The sequence below is a fragment of the Vanessa tameamea genome, chromosome 13 (assembly GCF_037043105.1).
Source record: "Vanessa tameamea isolate UH-Manoa-2023 chromosome 13, ilVanTame1 primary haplotype, whole genome shotgun sequence".
NCBI lineage: Eukaryota > Metazoa > Arthropoda > Insecta > Lepidoptera > Nymphalidae > Vanessa > Vanessa tameamea.
In genome coordinates this window covers 8,515,183-8,529,804 of record NC_087321.1, presented here as the reverse complement: position 1 = coordinate 8,529,804, position 14,622 = coordinate 8,515,183, and the positions used below count along the sequence as shown (strand labels likewise).

The 14,622-nt window shown below is 29.5% G+C and overlaps 1 protein-coding gene across 2 annotated transcripts in view; it reads left to right on the top strand.

Annotated features, from left to right (window-relative positions):
- The first annotated feature begins 13,046 nt into the window (after window positions 1-13,046).
- LOC113403326 (matrix metalloproteinase-2-like) overlaps window positions 13,047-14,622 on the top strand; it is a 151,460-nt gene continuing 149,884 nt past the window's right edge. Inside the window, exon 1 of one of the 2 annotated variants that reach the window (XM_026643832.2) lies at window positions 13,047-13,246. The gene's annotated coding sequence lies outside the window, so the exon portion shown is untranslated. Of the gene's footprint in view, window positions 13,440-14,622 lie in introns of both variants that reach the window. The other variant, XM_026643831.2, reaches the window with a different exon arrangement.

Sequence of the window (14,622 nt, the reverse complement as noted above, 5' to 3'; positions counted from 1 at the left end):
TTATTTTATATATTTTTAAGAAGTAATAATTTTTCATATTACGAAGTTTGTATCTTTATTGTGCTTTTATTATTGGCTTGATTTATTACTTCCTCGTCGCCACCGACGAGAGTTACTTAAGATATCGTTTTTCATGTGAAAATTGACATTTCGGTATGAGGAACGTTAAATCTTTATCTCCTGTCCATTACTCGTTTAATAATCATCACTTCTTTTATTGAATAAAGCCTCCTAAGCTTGTCTTTAAATTCAGTCTTATCTCAATGATGACTACACGTATTTTGAACAATTTTATTTTAAATGTTGCTTTGTTTAGTGCATAGAATTTGAATGTAACGTTTGAAATGAAATTTTGAAATAATTAATCCTATATTAAAAACAGGCAGGCTTATCGAACTATTGAACTCAAAATAATAGAAAAATACACAAACGGCAAGGAAAACACGTTTGGGCCTTGCGCAAGCTTATCTATGATATATAACACTCATCACTAATATTTTTATCGCCAAATAGTCATACTTAGTATTATATAATAAATCACTTACCACCAGATAACTACAAGCATACACAGGCATACCTAGTTCCTAGGTTGGTAGGTTTTCAATGACATGACAGTGACAATGTAAGATGGTTAGTATTTCTTAAATGGCCAATATCAAAGGACGGTTAGGACTACTGACCTTTAGATGACCTTTTTGCCAAAAATGAAAAAAGTAAGGTTTAAACAAATAAAATAAAAAAATAAACTATATGACGCAAAAAACCGTTAATTTGTCACGTGTATCGAGTTTTGTAGTTGTAAGAAATAAATATAATTTAATACTAAAACTGTTCCCTTTAGAAACAAGTGATGTATTCAATTTATATTGTGTATAAACGAAATTCATCACTTGCTTGTAGTAAAAACCTCATTAAAATAATAGTGCTACCGCTGCAGTACTTATGAAAACGACAGCGCTTTTATGAAACGCTTTCAGTTATAATGTAAACAATTAATATTTTTCAATGTTGTTTTGTTCTGAAAAATTAAATTTTAAATTAATTTAATTGTTACAATATTTTGATTTAATTCAAAGATGTTTAAACATTTCCTAGGAATAGGTTAGTTAATAAATAAATCGTAATAGTATAAACTATTATACTTCAAAATTAGTAAATGAGGACTTTGCCACATTTGAAATAAAAAAAAAAACAAAATTTTCAGAAATAATACAAAACATTTCATGTGTTATTTTTTATACATCACATATGTATAAAAAATAACACATGATACGATACATACATTTATGTATCATCCAATTTTTAACTTTCTTGTTGAAAAATACTTGAAATTTTCTTGTAATTGTAATTATTTATCATTTCAATTATGATTCATTTTATAATTCAATAATGATCAAGCATTTTACGAAAAAATCGGGACCAGTTAATTTTTTTTCTAAATAAAAAATTAACAGTATCCACGTTATGACGCGTTAGGTGCAACATGACTCACTCGGAAAGTCAGTATAAAGTTATTTTGAAGGGGAACGTTCCGCATTTTATTATGCTATCTTAATAGGTAGGCATGTTACTCTCATTGGGACATTAGAAATAGTATTTATTAGTATTTTAAAATATATAAAATATTTTCTAAAGAAATATTTGTAGAATTTAAACTTTCAAAACGTCAAACGGATACACAACAAAAAAAGTTCCATACCATTGCTATATTTTATGAGATATGCGTTATCGCTTAAAAACAACATCAGCAAACAAATAACAAAGGATGATGGCTAAAATAGACAAGGGCATCATAAACAAAAACTTATCAAGTAATTATTGAAGAGCTTACGCTATGGTGCTTTTAAAAAGGATATCTACAGAGACAGATTCAGTCTAGCCACGTCATTTGCCAGGTAGGCCATAAATGCCAGTCTGACCCGAATGACCGAATAAATGAATGTGGTACCTACCTTGTTTTGGGATGATATGAGTCACAATTTATCCCAGTTCATAATTTCTTAGCAATAATAATAGACGAATAGTTTTACAGGATTCTAGGGATTTTTGTAACATTAATAACTTTTTATTTTTATTATATCCATAAAATGGTAAAACGATGCGATTTACGTGTTTTATTACAATCTGATAAAATTCTATTTTCACGAAAATCACAATTATTAGGTATTATTGTTATATATAATACTTAGATTTGTTGATCAGAATTTCAGCATTCATAGAGAACCATTCTTTATTTCTTGCATCAATTAATAATAAAAGTCTAATAAAGTCTAATAACATAGTTATTAATGTATTCATAGTGTAATTCAGTCTTAAGTTACATAACATCTTAGATACAAAGTTTGGCGCAATTACAGTGTAAAAATTGGTTTTTATTTCTGGCAGCACAGTTGTCTATGAACGTGACCACTTACCATCACGTAAACTATTTGCTCGTCTGCCTTTCTAAATTAAATAAAGTTTTAAACATAATTACGATGGTATTTTAGTCGGATTTGTAGTTTATTGAATATTTAATATTTAATTGTTATAAACATAAATTAAAATATTAGTCCCTATCTTTTTTTTTCTTGTATTTTAATACCGATAAGAAAAATGACATCGTTCAAGATACAAATAAAGAAATTGAAAAGTGTAGCTTTAAGATAAAATTCGTTTGTACAAACAACTCAGACAGAAACAAATTTGATCAATTAAGCGCTTGACGTGGCTCTCTGAAACAATTGTCGTAGGACAGTCTACGTGTCTGTCTGGGTTTCCGGACTCACTTAAAGGAAACTTTTATATGATAAGCCACGATCAATGTGATGATACAGACAGCTTAAGATCCAATAGAAACAAATAAAGGTAACTTCGGTAAATTGTAGAATACTTTCAATATTAAAAAGCTTTAGAATACGATTAATTCTAGGTTTTTTTTACAAGAAAGTAATTCTAAAAAGGGTTAGGGTTAGAGGGTACTATCCCTCGTTAATTTTTTGTAGTTTGCTAGCTTTTATTTAACTTCACCTGTTAGTAGGTTTGCCATGGAATCAGAACTAAATTTTAAACCAGTTACAGTAGTAGTTATTGTATTAACTTATTGAATATATATATTTTTATATTAAAATTGAGTATTTATACTTCATTAAGAACTGAGTATATATATGCTGTCTCTCATATAAATAAAATATTAGAATGAATGATTATTTTAACCAAATATTTTGAATCCCGATAAAATTTTGAACACAATGTATCGTCATTTTCTTTGAGTCGTTAAACAAAAGTATTTAAAAGTATATTTGTAATAAATAAGTGAAACATCTAAGACGGAATCTTATGTCGTAAGGGCAGACGGCAAACAATCTCTTAATAATCTGTATAGACAATGATGCCGTTAGAAGTTATATACGTTCCTTAGGTATATCGCAAATTCACCAAAAATATTCTGAGCTGAGATTATGCGTGCATGTCGTTATAATAATCATCAATTTCGATGTTTCATTATCAGCTAATCTTTCCGAGTCAGGCTCTTTTTTATAATATACCTAATTAGGAAATATATTTTAATATATGCGCTAATATGTAATATTAATGACGCATGGGTTATTTCTTTGCTGAAGCTCGAAATATTCTCTACAGTAGCATTAACGCATTCATTAATTTTAATGAACAGAATGTGCAGCGATATTTTAGGAATATACCTTCAAACACAAACAACATTTTGGTAATATTTATTTGACCCACCTAAATATAATTCGTCATAGAGGTACATATGATGCAAATTGTTATTGTATGTGATTCATCTCGGTTTGTTAAAGAATGAGTAGGCAATAGTTAATGATGAGGAAATAGGAATAATATTTGTTATTTAAAAAAAAAACGATTTTTTATATCGGAATTTCTAAAGGCTTATAATATTTTTGTTTCTAGGACTGTACTGATTAAAACAATATGTACATAAAAAAATAACATAATCAGCCTGTAAATTTCCCACTGCTGGGCTAAGGCCTCCTCTCCCGTTGAGGAGAAGGTATGGAGCATATTCCACCACGCTGCTCCAATGCGGGTTGGTGGAATACACATGTGGCAGAATTTCGTTGAAATTCTGCCACATGTGTATATATTATTTTTAAAGTTACAAACGAGTACCTACATAGCAATTATCATATGTGAATATTATTTATTTTTTTTTTTTAATATTACAAAGATCTGAGGTACTACAGTTTTTTGTAATACCATACAAAATCGAAGTGTTATTTAAATATTGTTTTTAGTTTATTGTTTGTTTACAAAAAACGTTAACTGGAAATTATATTGAGGTAACATTTATATTGGCTCTAAAATTATCTGCTTAATATAGAGGTATACGAAGAGTGACTAAATTTAATATAGACTCTTAGTAAAATTACAGCTTATCAATTTCATTAGTTGATCTAATTGTAATAATATGTTTGTAGGTCTGTGTAGCGTCATTATCACGCAGGATGTCGGTCGGGTCGTCGGTCTGACAGCCCGAAACTAATTATTACAAATTGAATTCTGTATCAGTTTGTAATATTATATTTATTCGGATATCAAATATAATGATAGAAATCATTATATTATACTATGGAAAAAACAAAAATCAAATATCCAGACGTTTTATTTTGTTTTTCATTTCAATACGAGTACGGAGTTATTTACTTGATATTCTTTGTTCAATTATAATTTTCATGCGAATAATCAAAATTTATTTATGGTATATTCATGTATCTTTGTGATATAACGAGGAAATTATATATTTTTGGAATGTGTTATGATTTATGTACATATTTAATTAAACGCTCAATGTAAATGGGCTATTATTTTTCTATTCAGTCGTAATTAGCAAATTTCATTGACATGAAACATTTCTTTCCTAACGTGTGATGATTTTTGTTGTACGGTTTAAAGTAATATTTGTACTAAAGCAATATTTTTAGATCTATTCTTAGATTTGAAAGAAGAAAAGAATTGTTTTACAACAAATTAAATTTTGTTGTAAAACATTAGTATGAGAATTCTTTAGCGACATAGAACGTTAATCCAGTACGATACGTATATTATTGAAAATTGCTTTCCATTTCAATTGTTATAAGACTAGTCTGTTTGTCAGACTACATACTCAGATACAAAAAACAACTACGAAATGATACCATCAGATTTCTTAACCTATTCAACAAAGACGTATAAATTCACAAAGGAGTGAATTCAAAATTATAATTTTACAAGTGTCATCGTCCAAATTGTAAAAACGCTATTAGTATAGTCACTGCTGTCATAATTAGTCATTATGTGCAAAAGCTAGTCATGCATTTTCTGCACATGTTAACATTTCTAGAAAACGATAATGTATTTTAATGATATTATATCGTAACATGATGACGCCAAACATCTTATTTGGTGTCTGTCTGAGTGATTTCGGCAAAAAGCGCGGGAGATGTTATCATTTACAAGAGTGTGCGCAAAATGAAATTTTAAATTCTCTACTAACATGGAAATTGAACAAGACTAGATCAAGCGAGCAACTAGACTAGATCAATGGCATTGAGTGCTTTCTTAGTATCAGTAGAGTAATACAGCTGCCTTTGTATATGCGACATCTTCTTGCCAAAAAAATCGTCACAGTTTTAGTTGATCTGTCTTATAATTCGAATGAATTTGACGTTATTCCTCATTCCGTCAGCAAACCTATAACTTAGGCCCTGTTTTTCAATGTATTATATCTTTGTTCATTTTTTTTAACTTTATATTAAATGTATTCGTAATATAATTATCGCAATGAAATATGTCGTAATAAGATACGGTTATTGTTAAATAATACGGCCTGGATTTGTTAAAATTAAATAGTTTTGATATTTGAAATTTAGCTATGTATATTATGTCTGGTAATGCAATAAAAATGTACTAAGCAACAAGCTCAAAAGCATTTTCTACCAAAATAAATGTATGTTATAAATACTCTTGGAAGATTGCATACTTAGTAACGCTGTTTTTCTTTTATTTAATACACAAAGGTCTGGATTTGTCAATAGTAAATTGTTTTTGAATACATTTATCCTATGATTAATGCTCGCATTTGATCTAAGTAACTCGTAGTAAAAAAGGCGGTTCATTTAAAGGTCAAAACAGGGCCAAATATCCTTGTTGATTCATTTAATTCCAAGCGTGGATCATTTATCAAGACATCCAATCCAGTGCTATACAGACTATTTTTTGCTCTGGAGTTATTTCTCGGAACGACAGATTAGTTATAAACCTTGAAAGTTATTTTAAAGATCTGAGTAACTTTAAATACAGCATTTATATATACCTCAATAATGATAAATATAGTACTAAATTAAATAAGATCGCCAGTACAGTGAAAAAAAGACAATCTGTCTGTCTAAGCGAATAGATCTAAAAAAATATTGATTTAATTTTAATCCGTTCATGGTTAATGACCTTTTAATTAAAATAAATCTTTACTTAGATGGCACTACATGATTGATCGACTGATTACCGAAACAATCTAGTTGAATTGTTTAATAGCAATCAATATAATCATATCTTTCGTTTATAAAAGTAATTCGTAGAGTCAGACGCGATAATCTCAACAAATATCAACCCGATTTGTAAATTTAATCAGCTTATTGAGGTACGTTATTGGCTTCATATCTTGACGGTGCAACCCTAAGGAGACGCCGTGAAGTAACGATAAACGTCAACCAATATGGCATAACGTATGGAACAGGTGTGTCTAACTGTGTGAAACATCCAAATTTAACGCGAGTGAATACAGTTATTATTTATAAATAAGATAATTACGATTGATGTTTGTTAGTTGTAAATATTAATAAGACTTATAAAGTAAATTAATAGCTTGTAAATGTCATTGTGTTTGGCTAAGACCTATTCTTTTTTTGACAAATATTGGACCTTGTTCCACCACTGCTCCTATGCGGGTTGATGGATACACATGTGACAGAATTTTGTTGAAGTTAGGACGGAAATTCAATCGTCAATGGTGCTTGTCTGGATTTGAATCCACAATCATCGAGTTGCGCACTTTTTTACAACTGCGCCACGTCTACTCTAGAATGAGTAAATTTTATTTTTCTGTTACATGTGACACGTTATTTATGTTAAACAGTAATTTTTACAGAGACAGAGATTATTAAGAATAATAACATAATATAGTACACTGTTGCAGCAAATGAAATGTAAATCGAAATTTAAAAGACGTCATAACGAAAACATATGATTAGCAAAAAAAAAAATAATAAATAAATTTCTCGCATTCAAGAACATGCAAAAACTATTGACCTGTCACTTAGTCATCAAACGTATGTAACGGTAGCCGTCCAGTAGGTCAAGTACTCGGAAATGACTGAGGTTGCGTTTTGGTGTGTTCCCGTGTTACTCACCGACGCGGACGTCGCAGAAACACAAATATTATACACACATACACGCTGCGACATCGATATAGCGTATAGCGATTAAAATTATTAAATTCATAAATGACCTACATAATACATCGAATTTTTTATTTATATTATATATGTCCTTTAAGTCTCAATAAATATATTTGTATTTTTAATTAAATTAGAGCTTTTTTGGGTCAGTAAAATAATTTACTAATTCCATTTAATCGCTTCCGTCGCGTATATGGTATAGGTACAACGAGAATTTATGATGAACTTAATGAAAGCAGGGCGAGCGTCAGTCTAATGCTCAATTTCATCCTTATTCGCGTGTAAGATAATGAAATTGACGTAGGTCATAACAGGAAAACACGGAATAATGTTTTATACCTTATTGAGACATGATTTTGTTGGTTTTTCCAAAACTAAATTAATTTGTTATTACAAATTAAACAAAATATAAAGTATACGATCGATTAATTAGTTACTGATACGGAATTATTTTATGCACTAAATAGTGTTATAAGATATGTATTTCTATTAATTAATTTCCGTCTGTGGTATCTCGAAATGGAAATTAATGGACGGGTTGGTCAATGGCCCAGGAAACCAGGTGCTATATTTAATTTATTTATAATTAAAATACGAACATAATAATGTTGATTATGAAAAAAATTTTGATGTTCCTATTCTCTGTTGGCACTGTTTGAAAATAATTTATGTTAAATGATTTTCCAATACATATTTAATTTGATCTTTTAAAAAACAAAATATAAAAAAAGTGACAATCGTGTTTGAAATTCGATTACATTTTAACGCCTGAACGGATTTGGATTTGTTTTATATTTCAAATCTGATTATTTTAATTACATTTCAACACTATCAATGCCCACAAATCGCGAGTTCAATATCCAAACGTTATAGTAGAAAAGATCATGATTTATATATTAATGCATAATTATTGTTTGATAAAAGTATAATCGGTAGGTATTCTGCAATATATAATATAGTTTATATCATGCAGACGAAGTTGCGAGTAATATTAACTTATCTTGTTTCCACACTTAGTTTCACATGACTGGTCGCAATAAACAACATGAAATTGTTACATATAAGGCGAGGAAGTCCATGAATGTACATGCCTGAGGAGTAGTACTAGAACAGCTATAGCCATCGTGACGTTGTTATTATGAACAATGAGAAATAATCATTTAATGGCTTAACCAAATAATATTACGCTTATTTTATTTTATGTTGTGGATACTAAATTAGTACTATCTTATGTTGTAAAATAATTGAATACTATTAAATTAATAAAAAAAATAGAACATTTAGTCGGATAGAATTGAGTCTGTAATGCCTCTAAGTCCCATCTGCTGGGCTGAGGCCTCTTCTTTCTTGAAGCTTTGGAGATTATGCCACTACGCTACTCTAATGTGGGTTAATGGATATGGAGAATTACATTTAAATTAGACATATGTATATGCAGGTTTCCTTACGATGTTTTCCTTCACCGTCGAGAATGATCAAATTATAAGCACAATTAAGCACACGGAAATTCTGTGGTGCTTGTCTGGGTTTGAACCTGCAATCAATGGGTATGATGCTAATTCTATTTTAAATACTAAGATAATCGAGTGCAATTTATAAGTTAATACAAACTACAGAAAAATTCAGTCAGTCAGATATAATTGATGTATGTTTGAGGCACATATTTCTTTTGGAATGTTTATATTAGATATATTGATTTTTAAACAGAATATCATAATAAAACCTAGGCAAACTGGTCGAGTAACTGGAATTTTATTAAAATAACACTATTAAAACCAATTGTAAATATTATCCATATATTTGTTTGATTTTCTGTCTATACTGTTGTGAAGTCACTACAAATATACTGCATATACCTTATTATATTATATCAAGGAATATTTTTCGCCAAAACTTAATTATCCAAGACATACTTGAAATCCGCAGACATAACTCGTCATTAATAAATATGTTTCGATTGCTAATTACTATTACCAGATGGTATATAATTTAATCAGCTGTGCGGTTGGAAATTATAATGCAGAGTGGAACGGCATTCGCCCGAGGAATTGCGATATGAGAATCATAATCAGAATACCGTCATTACCAATATTAATATATTAATTTGAATTTGGACTCTATGATGAATAAACTAATTAAATAAAATAAAAACTGCAACCTATTTCAGAAATGAAATTTGATATTGAATAAATAAAAAAAAGAATAACGAAAATTAACTCGTATTTATTTATCCTTATTTTATTTATATGGAGAATAAATAAAATAATTGAAAAATAACTGTTTGTAACCACGTTAAAAATGTTTGATTAATTATAGCTAGCTGTTAACCACCCGCTTCGCTCAACGTTAATTCAATTTTTTAATAATAATATTATTTTATGATTAATTATAAAACACCCTATGGTCGAAGTCATTTATGTGCTGTACGATTCACTTTATAATCGAACTAGCGACCCGCCCCGGCTTTGCACGGGTGCAACGCTGATATTCAATATACTACAGAATGTCTTTATATACAACGTTCACAGCTTTTTTGTATTAGACAATACAAACCGCTGTTTCAGCGTTTTAAATCTGTAATATCGTCGAAAATATTCATTTAAATTACATTCTGTAAAGGGCCATATTGATCTATATTACATGCACAATGTATTTAATTGGATAAGGATTAATATTTTTTGCTTAAAATCGCTTCGTAAATAAGCCATTATTTCTCGTAATAAGTAAAGGATTATTGCGAGTGAGTTAGGGTTCAGTTAGCGTTTGCAATGTAAGCGCAATAAAGTGTTTATTTGCGACATCACATTAGAAACCTCTAAAATTATCAGTATTTTTATGTCTCTACTATATTTTGCACGTATTATATATACATATAAACCTTCCCCTTGAATCTCTTTGTCTATTAAAAAAAACCGCATCAAAATCAGTTGCGTCGCGTCGTTTTAAAGATCTAAGCATATATATTGACAGATAGAGAGCGGGAAGGGACTTTGGTTTATACTATGGAGTGATTCTATGCCATAAGAATACGTTTAACATTAAGGGATAAACGCACACACTAAGTTTTATAAATATTTTATTTTACAAATATTATAAGTTTTATAAATGTTTTATAATATTTTAATTACAATGAAAGTCATAGCGGTCATAGTTTCTGTTCTAAGTCTATACATATGAATATATGTATGTCCTAGTAATTAAACTTGCGTTCAATATTTATATTTTGTATAGTCCTTCAAAATATGTCGCGACGTGGCTAAGCGCATAATGTTCTTCGACTTACATTCTAAAATTAAAAATGATGAGCTTTAAAAGTAACTTCCAATCAAAATTATTATAAAACATTTTTATTTATAAATTTAAACAAAGTTTTAAGTTATAAGTGCTTATTGTATCAAATGAGTGGATGAAATAAGAACTTATATAGTTGATGTATGTATAGATGAAGTTAACACTGTGAGTTAATTTAGGTGTAATTAAAAAAAAAAACACAATTTCTAGAATCTAAATACAAGTAAATGCGGCAGCTTCACATACATTACTGTGTTTGGAGAACAGGTAGGCCTCGTTGAACAATAACGTTTAATCATAGCTATTTACGTAAATGGCAAATACCAAAATCGGATGTTTATTCATGTTCGTAAGTCTTTACGGCACGTAAGATCTGTGATAAATAAGGACATTTCCAGTTGATTCCGTTAGCGCTGCACTAAATCAGAGTCATAATTTTATCTTTTGTAATTAACATCAACGTATGTATATCTGGGTAATAAATAAATAATTATTCAAAATTAAAATCAAAATATAATTTATCATTTTATTTTATTCGTCATTTTATAAAACTTTATTAAGTGACTAACACCGGTTAGTAATATCGATTCTACCGAGAAGAAATAGCAAGAAACTCAGTAGTTACTCTAAAATTTAAACACAATATAATTGTATAACCCACCCGAACCTGCTCTACGCTTTCTTATCATCTATATAATCTTGTGTTGAATTATTTTGCTTTATTTATTAATGTATTTTTTACAGATGATTTGAATTTATGAATATTAATAATACTTTCTAGGAATTTACATAGAGGACTCTTCACAAAGTTGAGAGTTTTTTGAACATATATGTTCCATTTGGATTTCAACTGTTCGGAGTTTCAACAGGATTCCTTACGAGACAGTGATTTTTTCACAACCAAGGAGTTAATTGCAGAAGGTAATTGGATAAGTTGTAATACATTTTGCTCTTAATACATCTTTGCTCTTTGTATTTATAATACAAGCTACTTAGGACTAACAATAAAATCTGTATCGAGGAATACGATCTATTTGCCCGCACTGAGCTTAACAGTCCTACTGCACGACCCACATCTTATTTTTTCATACGTCTATTCAAAACTTTAGTATTACAAATAAAATTACTACAGGTTTTATTTAAAGAAAATACATAATATTAAAATATTATTATTTTTATATTAAGAATGGATAATGTGTCGTCAATAAATTGAAATAAGATTGTTGCTTACTTAATCTCAATTGTTTAAACAAAATTAGTTGCAGCGGCTTTTCAACAAATTATCTATACGAACTTCTCTGTAAACATTTTGAAGATGTACAGCTTTACATATAAAGCCATGTGTGCTTCCATATAAGTTAAATATTTAGGATATGATGAAATGATATTATAGTTTAAATAGAGTTTGCATGGACAACGTCACAAGGGTCAATTCTCAGTCCAACGACGACTATAACTATAAAAAATCATATTATATGAAGCTATTATAGAATATGTCCATTACAAACTGTTATACTTAATATAAATATTCTTCAATAAGATTATTCATTTGTGTATGAATATTATAAAACTAAACTTTACTATATCGTATAACGATGTCCTACAATACTTCTCTACTATACTATATACATTTATTGTTTTTCAAACTTTTATCTATAGGTATTGAAAAATTGTATCATTATGTAATTAATCAAAGTTAAATCATTCATTTGTTGAGCATACAATATCCACATACTAAGTGTTGTATTGGGAAACAAATTTAAAACTATATGTATGAGAATATAAATTTAGTCTAACAATATGCAACTTAGTTTTACTAAAACTGTGTGAGAAGATTAGTTGTAAGCTCCAACGCTGCTTGATGTCTAGACACTGCTCCAGGGACTCGATAAATTCACTTCAATTTTCATAAATAACATGTTTACTTTCTCAAAAATTAGAGACAGTTTGTCGATTGAACTCGTTGAATACAAAAAAACTAGATGCATATATTGCTAAGTTTTTATTTTCCACCGTGTGCCGTGCTAATTGCATTTGTTCGAACCAAATTACCGATAAATAAGTTTCCCCCTAATTTAGTTGCACACAAAGACCATACAGAAGCTTCAGGCATTAAACAAAGGCGCAACGCTAAACCGAAAGAAATAATCAGACGAAATTGCCCCTTATTGTACACACTTCATTGTGTCGACAATAATAACCCACAAAGCGCCACACACACATGTGCATGTTCACTACAACGCAAGCGAAGGCGCATGCACAACGTTCCGTTCACCCGAAGTTCACAATTCGAAGTTTAGTACCGACTCGCGCGTGGTCGCGGCGAACGCGTGCCGAGCACTTTGCTCATGGACACTTTTATTGCTCACGAAATATTCCGACTGAATGCGATCGTCAATAAGTCCGTGATTTTCAAATGAAATAAAGTTTATATCTTTACTTTTAATACGATTTTATGTGTGGCCTATTTATACTTACGGTTTGTCTTCTATGAAAACTAGGTAATACATTTTATTACCGAATTATAATACAATATTCAGTGTAAAAGTTTTGTAGAGCAGTGCTTTCAGTGTAGCGTTGTGGATGTTTGTTGTCTCTGTCGAATGAAAGCGAAAGGAAGCGCTGAGCATAGGGGGAGTTGTTTTGTTTTCGTGGTTTTCTTTGCGGCAAATTTGTAGAGCGAATTAAGAAAACGTAAGTGTTCTATTTTATTATGTGCTGTAAACTTTTCTTACGAACCTTGTTCATTTTTTATTTGTAATATGTGACATAAAATTTATCTTTTAGATAGATAAAAATTATTATGCTTATTTCAATATGTTCCGAAGCTTTAATTGAGTCGGGGTTAGTTTATAAATAGTTACACTTAGTTCATACTTGCTTTCAACTTGTGCCGAGCATGATCCGCCGACTGGAACTCCTACATTTATTTTAGCTTATTTCGACATATTTCAAACAGACATCCTACAACTCAAGCCTTATTACTTAAGAAAAGAAATTGATTCAATATATAAATGTAAATGAAGCCTTTTTGTATAGAAAAATATTACGATAGCTTTTTCATGAAAAGTTATTTCTGTCATTAACTTTTTAACAAAAATACTAATTTATGGATTATACATTGAATTATTTGATACAAAGTATAGACAACCATTAAAAAAAATTAACTTGGAAGGTACTACATTTCATTGTCTATTTTGTATTTGGATATAAGTCAATTTATCCTACCCAATTTATGTACGATGCCATCAAAATATTTCAATGAAAATCTGTTTTTGATATATATTGTCTATTTTTTGCCACAAAATGATGACATTTGTTACTTTGTACTTACTTTATGATTTACATCGATACAGTAAAATGAAAACAAAAGTAACAGCTTGCAAATGATCCACTGCTGGGCTTATGTCTCATGTCCTTTTGAGAAGATTGTTAGTAGCTTATTCCACCTTGCAGCTTAAATCTGGGTGGCGAATATTGAATATAACATACAGTAATGTCAAGATTCAAATAATCATTAATGTCCATTTCTAGTTGACGTGCAAATTATAACAATAAACGCCATAAAATCTCATGAAATAAAAAAAAAAGACTAGAGGCGCCAATTTAGACGTAGACAGTCGTCATTACTTGAATTGTGATTTATGTAAGTAGGAAATGACATTCTCTTAACGTTCTGCTGAGCAAATAAAAATCAATAGGCCCAATAAAATAATATAACTGTAATTAATTGAGAGGATTGACACAATTGGGTGTTAGAGCACTTGAGTAACGGCTTTTTTTGTGGTGACTATTGACATGTTTAATTTTGATTTTTCCCCAATATGATTACTAATAGAACTCAAATTATAATTTGAGTTCTTTAACATCGAAATAT